This window comes from Berghia stephanieae, chromosome 1 (assembly GCF_034508935.2).
Source record: "Berghia stephanieae isolate SIO BIC M18660-M18661 chromosome 1, UCSD_Bste_1.3, whole genome shotgun sequence".
Classification (NCBI taxonomy): Eukaryota; Metazoa; Mollusca; class Gastropoda; order Nudibranchia; family Aeolidiidae; genus Berghia; species Berghia stephanieae.
The window spans coordinates 141,491,257-141,498,864 of NC_088360.1; positions in this window are offsets into that span (position 1 = coordinate 141,491,257).

Below are 7,608 nucleotides of genomic sequence, written 5' to 3' on the forward strand. Positions count from 1 at the left end.
GTGATATTACGCGAGTATATAGCCTTTTGAAAAGATTCAACTGTGCGTCGCACAGAGCAGGACTCGAACCCTGGACCTTCTGGTCCGAAGACGAGTTTCATACCACAAGACCACATTGTCGCACGTTTTAAAAGAAGTGCAAGAAGCTCTCGGTTTAATGATATTTTGTATAAGTGGGGGGGGGGGGGGCTCGATTTAATCGATCGACATGTTGCTATGAAGTAAGAGGTTAAGGATTGCAATCTGTCGCCACCCTTATATAGGCATAATATGTTGCTATACACTTTCGGACTGAGAGTACCTATTATGATTAGTAAGCTTCAATGAAATGATATTCACAGACAGCTGAGTCAACTGCATTGCTTAGATTACGGATTGTATTCATGGATTTGTATTAGCCGGAATGTTTTTGACGTAAAATACAGTATATCTACATTTAAAAGCAAAAGTAGTAAGAGTGGCGGATAGACAGGTAGACTGACAGATATAATATTACTAGTAACTGTCCGCTCATTCTCTAACTCATGTTTTGGTAACAAGCAGTGTTTAGCGACGACCAGGCGACGTACAACGACCCGACACTGGGTATACATACAAACGCACTTAAAACAGTGTATAAATCAACCCTCATATCAATGTAAACTTGACAACATCAACAGATCGAACACGGGTTTCTCCACAAAATTTGTTGGAACAAATTTAGAGCCATCTGGTTATTTTGGGCAGATTTTTTTAATAGTCAAAATATCACAAATATTTACAACTCAGTCTTAGAAGAATTCTCAGGTTTGAAACATTTTCATGTTGGGGGGAAAGGGATCGCCTTAATTGATCAACGTTGGAAATATTTGAAGTAAGTTTTCTGGACAAAATGAAATTAAAAAATGTGATTTGTCCGAGAATGGCTGAATAGTTTAACGATTTTATTTTGACGCGACATTTACACATCTGGTGTCAAGATCTGTACAACAACCTGTGTTAAGCATGACGGACACTTCAAGTTAGAACGATTTTAAACAAATCATTTCTCACAAGAGACTTCTGTTTTCCTCAACATTCCTAACAATGTCTCTGCCTTATGAAAACGTTCACCAGTTCGTTTTCTGATCGCCCCATGTCATATTCAATTTGTGCAGGCCAATGTATCCTTTCACAAGGCTGATAAACCTGAGTAGTCACGAACGGAAACGAACGGTGAATAGAGAGCTTAAAGAAGCAGGACACAGCCTTAGTTCTAACTGAGGAAGATATGCCAGAATCGGAATTGTGTAGTTCCAGCCAGGAACCAAAAGGAAAGAGATTTGTGGTCCTTCAATGTTGTCTTAAATGAGGCGGGGTATAATCAGCAGTTAATAAGCAAGTCAATGTCTCATCAGCTTTGACTCTGATCATCCCCAACCTTCAGATCTTCAAATTGGGGCAATCCTAAACACAAATTTGGTTTGATTAACTCTCATCTTTGTTCTCCAAATATTGCTAAACCTCTTGAATCTTTTCCAATCCTTCTCTTGAGGTCGTCTTCGTCTGTGGATTGTGCTCTTTAGTATTCGTGTCCCCGACCGATGGCACAGCTGAGGACACAACCTGCTGATGAAACACGTGAACGAGAAATTCGGGGAATGCAGAGGACTGTTCCGTAGAGAAAGAACGACAAGACATAGAGCAGGCAGGACAAGAAAAGAAAAATACATTATAGCATGCAAAGAATGTAATCAGAACGTGACCAATCGCCTCAAAAATGTCGGATTGAACCCGATGAACTTTAATTTTCACCTAAATTTATAAAAACTTGGGTCAAGATAAAAGCTTTCATTGAAAAGAATTACTTTTGTTACTTCACATTTCAAGAGTTAAATGTTCCTGATTTATCATTTTGAATCAAAACACAATCTTCACCATCTAGTCTATTCAATTCCTACTTAAACCAGGTTGTCGCGGTGGGTTACAAATGACAAGTCCCAGTGGCAACTACGATGACGTGACCTGCTCTATGTTGAACCGCCGAGATATCAATTACGTTCCCTACATTTCGTGTACACAAAACCCTTCAGTAATTAATTATGCATACAATGTCATTACGTGAGAAAATGCAAGAGAAAACGAACGTACCAATTTGTCAATGCAAATAATAGGACAGGAGGGACAAAATCTACACTTTGAATCCTCGGAATACAAAGACAAAAGCGGCCATTCTATTAATACATTTTTCCCACAATATTGAGCTTTCTTTATTGAATTAAGAATACGGTTGGACATACAGTTTAAAAAAAAAAACATCAGCTTGTTTATTAGGTAAATATGAATTTACCCGAGCGAAATAATCTTAACAAAAAGGAAAGGCTCAAAGGCTAATCAAAGCAAATTATGATCGTATAAAGTGTATAAACATAATAAAATTGGGAAAGCTTTGATTGAGTGATGCCACTAACGGTCCCAAGCAAAAACTGGGGTCTTTCTTTCTTTCTTCTCTTAAATTGCAAGCCACCTCTGGTGTATTGTAGGCGTCTTGATGTTTTACACTTCCGGATGTATTTGAATACTATAGTAGTGAATCAGCGTTTTTCTAAACTGTTCCGTGGTGATTGGATTTACAACGATAGGTGGTAGGTTATTCCATAAGCGAATAGAAGAGGGGAAGAACGATTGTTCATGGCTTTGTATTCGTTAGGCGTAAGGTCAGGCGTAAGCGTTTTCGTACTCTTCTAAAGGAACGTCAACCAATGTCATCACCTAACTCGGGTGTGAATGAGTACTTGGCTAGATGCAATGACAGATATTGTAAGATTTCAACTACATACAAAAAGACGCCTGACAGGCGTCTGGAGGAATAACTATGGGACTGTGAAGCGCTTTGTGCATGGTGAATCCGTGGAAATATGTTATATAAATGGTAATACAGTAATTTATGTTTATATCTATTTATCAAAGAGTTGAGCTTTATGGAATTTCTATTTCATATAGGTGATATTCGTAAAGATGCTAACTACCGAAAGGAAAAAGAAAACGATAAATAACCTTTTCGTGTCAACAAAACAATAGACTTCAGTGTATTTATGTATCAACACTTACTACACCTTCCGTTAGTTGAGACAAAACAGGATAACCGTACTTCTGGTAGTTATAAGACTGGAAAAGAACAGTCTTGAGACACTTACAGACGCCACTTGACCTTACAGTGACAAAACACCCGGTAATCACTTTTGTAAAAAAATAAGACTATATAATATTGTGCGCCAAGAGTGAATGACCTATTCTATTCCACGTTACGTATTTGAGAAAAAAAAGCAAAAACAAAAAACAACCGATTACAAGAGGGTTAATTGTTAATTCAGCCTTTCTTTTATTTGTCTCATTTATTATCACAAGATTTGTTGCTCTTGTTGTGCTCTTTGCTATTTCTTTGGCAAGGTCATTGGCCTTATCAACTTTATTGGGTTAGGAGGCCATTATAAACTATGAGCTGAGGACCCTCAAGAATCTATTGGGTGGGGGAGGGGTCCAAAAAAAAGGTGACGCCATCAACCGTACAACAAGGAGGAGCCAAAAGTAAAAGGAATGAGTCAGTCACGAAAATTTGATTCGTAACCTTCGTAAATTTGAATCCTGAAAGTTCTAGTAACCTAAGCTTTTACTTTGGTGTTACAACAATTTTGCTATTTCTTTAGCAAGGTCATTGGCCTTATCAACAATAATATTGGATTAGGAAGCCATTATAAACAATGAGCTGAGGACCCTCAAGAATCTATTGGGTAGGGGGGGGGGGGGGTCCAAAAAGAAAAGATGACGCCATCAACCTTACAACAAGGAGGAGCCAAAAGGAATGAGTCAGTCACGAAAATTTTATTCGTTAACCTTTGTAAATTTGAATCCTGAAAGTTCTAGTAACCTAAGTTTTTACTATGGTGTTACAACAATTTTGCTATTTCTTTAGCAAGGTCATTGGCCATTATAGATAGTATGCAGATGACGTCACTCAGGCCTTTGTTATTGTTTTTTGCCATCCGCGTTTGTGAGTTGTTCTCACTAAACTGTATTAACCAGACTATAAACGTTCATGGTTACACAGAGTTTGTGTGTTGGTCCGTTATACTTCCGGATGGCAATGTTGTGAACTCCTTGGCCAAGCGCATTCTATCTATAAACAATGAGCTGAGGACCCTCAAGAATCTATTGGGTGGGGGAAGGGTCAAAAAAAAAAGGTGACACCATCAACCTTACAACAAGGAGGAGCCAAAAGGAATGAGTCAGTCACGAAAATTTTATTCGTTAACCTTTGTAAATTTGAATCCTGAAAGTTCTAGTAACCTAAGTTACTTTACTTTGTAGAGCGCTTTGAGCACGTTTAGTGGATATTGCGCTATATAAAAGCTCGAGTTTGAAGTTTTAAAGTTTTTACAATGGTGTTACAACAATACATCAATGCCTCACCTTAAACTTAATGGAGCAGGAGGCCATTCAAGACACTGAGCTAAAGACATTCAAGAAGAATGAGAGGGGGGTCAAAAAGAAAAAAAAGGTGACCATCGGCCATGCTCCAAGGAAGGAAATACCAAAGGAAATGGGTCAGTCAAGAAAATTGATTCGTTTAACCTTTTTTACAATATTTTCCTGAACGTTTCAGTAACACTAGTGTTTCCTATGTTACAATACATTATTGCCTTATCTTAAACCTGTTGTAGCAGGAAGTCGTTTTAGAAAATGAGCTGAAGATCCTTAAGACGAAATGAAGGGGTGGTGGGGGGGCATTTTAACTTAAAGCATAGTCCTGAAAGTTCCGGTAACTGTCGTTTTTATTATAGTGATACGACAATACTTTATAATAATATGGTAAAGTCGGTTTCCTATTGTAAGTGATTTCATGGGATCTGAAATTTGAATTTTTACACATGAAAGAGAAGAGAGGAAGGAGAGAGAGAGGGGGAGAGAGAGAGAGAGAGAGAGAGAGAGAGAGAGAGAGATCAGAGAGAGAAGTGAGAGTGAGATGAGATTACATAAGTGTCACGTAATGTAATTGATACACCTTATAAGACACGCTGCATACACACAAATAAAGGCACACATACAAACACACACACACACACACACACACACACACACACACACACACATTCGCAACCTACATCTGTAAAATGAATGGATAATATCTTTTGAACAAAATTGATATACCAGTTAAGTATTGAGTTCGACAATATCCTTGTAATGGAAATACTGTATTTAAACTGGATATGTAATATACACTTTTTGACCGACATCATGAATTATAATGACCCGAGAGCATCGCCAGTCTAATTGGTCTTCCTTGGTACTGACTTCGCTTACAAATCGTATTATAACACTTCATTCTTTTATCTTAGACAATTTTAAAATACAAAATAGTAAAATACGATTGAACCACAATACGATAAATTATTTGTTTGCGTTTCACACATGGCGTACTAAAAGAGTATTGTAGTAGGGCTATGGTTCCACATCAACAATCGATCAGATATCACTTTTTGATCAAACCCGTATTTTAATAAAGGGAAATAGGGACGGGCATTGGGCATCGCAAATTGTGGTTAAAAGGACAGCGTGGCTCAAAGGTACGGTCTTTGCTTCGTACCCAAAAGGTACCGAGTTCGACTACCCGCTTCTTTGTGTGGCCTTGCGCAAGTCATCTCGCACTAGCTCACTTTGCGGCGCTGCACTGCGGATGACGCTTGGGTTAATCCAGTCTTCCCTTGGAATAGACCCTAAGACAAATTTCCCCCTTGGGGACGAATAACAGGAATTTTATTTATATTATTATAACTCTTGTATAATAACTCTGCAACCGAAGACTTCGGACAATCCTTTATTTACAATAGTTTCACTTGGGATGAAATCCGACGATTCCAATTTAAAACAGAAATCCCTTGACATTGACAACACCGAGATTCAAATCCTGATTGAAAAATCAACTTCATTGAAATGCATGAGGTGTTGATTAGCTGCGTGGAATTACCATAAAAGCAGTGAACAGGCCAATCGTGGTGTGATATCACACATTCTGCTAAACTGGAAAAGAAAGATACTGCTTGGATTATTTAACCCCTTACAAGCCGTATTTGTTTTGTTTTTTGTGTTGTTTTTGTTTTTTTTTTGTTGGGTTTTTTTTTTTTTTTTGGGGGGGGGGCATTGTTTGTTTTGTTTTATGTTGTTTTTTTTCGTTTGTTTATTTTTCTGTTTTGTTGTATTGTTTTGTTGCGGTTTTGTTTTTGTTTTGTTTTTTTTTTGGTTTATTTGGGGGTTTTTTTGAGTGTTTTTTTTTTTCAATTCTGTTATATTTTTGGTTAACCCTCTCCTTACCACCTATAGGAAAATCGTCACATTCGTTACGATACAACCAACATTTTTCTTATTCACATTTCTTTTGAATATCACAAAATTTAAAGAAATTATTTATCGCAATAACTTTACTGCTATTGTGTTCGAATGATAAAAAATCTATTTTTGGTTGTGACGTTTTGGGGAAAATCCTGAAATGGCTGGTAAGGAGGGAGTTAAACTGAAATTCAAACCCTGTGTTTTGTTTGTTTGTTTTTAAAGGTTTTATGGCGCTTGCAACACATTTTGGCCATATCAAATTCAAACTCTGATTGAAAAAACTTCATTTGAAATGCATGAAGGGTTGATTAGCCGCCCAGACTTGTTGACAGGCCGATATTCGTGTATCTACCGGTTCTGAAATAAGGGACCACTGACCACTGCTAGAATAATTTTATTTACTCCCTTACAGGCCGATTTCATATAGAAAGAACAGGAAATTGAAAGGCCATGACATAAATGAAAAGGGGAGGAGAGGATAATCAAAATGATTGTCTTACAATTTTTAAAAGACAGAAGTGGAAAAATTAATAAATATAGAGCCCACACGGGTTGGGGAAATGACATATGTAGATTGATGTTTATAGAAAGAGACAAGGGGAGCTCATTCACTACAACCCAATTTATCGTGGAAATTATTTTCACAATTCTTTGACCTCAGACATATTGACATATACCTAACTGATAAGCTGCATTTTCTTGAAAAAATGAGTCATATACTCTCATAGGTCAAATTTTCTTCTCTAAAGATTTCTATTTTCTTTGAAATTTATTTTCGAATTTCTCAATTCTATGAAAATTTAGGTTATCAGGTCCATCCATGCATTGGGCCATAGAAATGTGAATATTTTTAATCCTACGGCTTTAAAAGCTGGTTCTCAATTACTTATTCAACAATAATATTGGCTTCAATTTACAGAACTGCACAACAAAGAACGGTATTAAAGACATGCTCCTTTTTTTCTGAACTGACTCATGGGAAGTGTCTGAACATTGAATCAAACACCCTCACATCGAGATATACATTAAATCAAACATACGCAGAATTGTGAGTAGAAGTTACAAATTAGATAATCTACAATAAAAGGTAAATTCTAAAACTTCTCTCTTACAGCAATAAAAAAATAGCAAAATAGCTGGTTGTGCATTTGAAAGACTCCCAGTGAAAACAATATACAAGGTGTCCTGTAGTAATAGTAATATTACAAATTCCTCTTTTGAAACCCAATCTTATTCAATTGAGGTTTAAATCAATAGCATTTC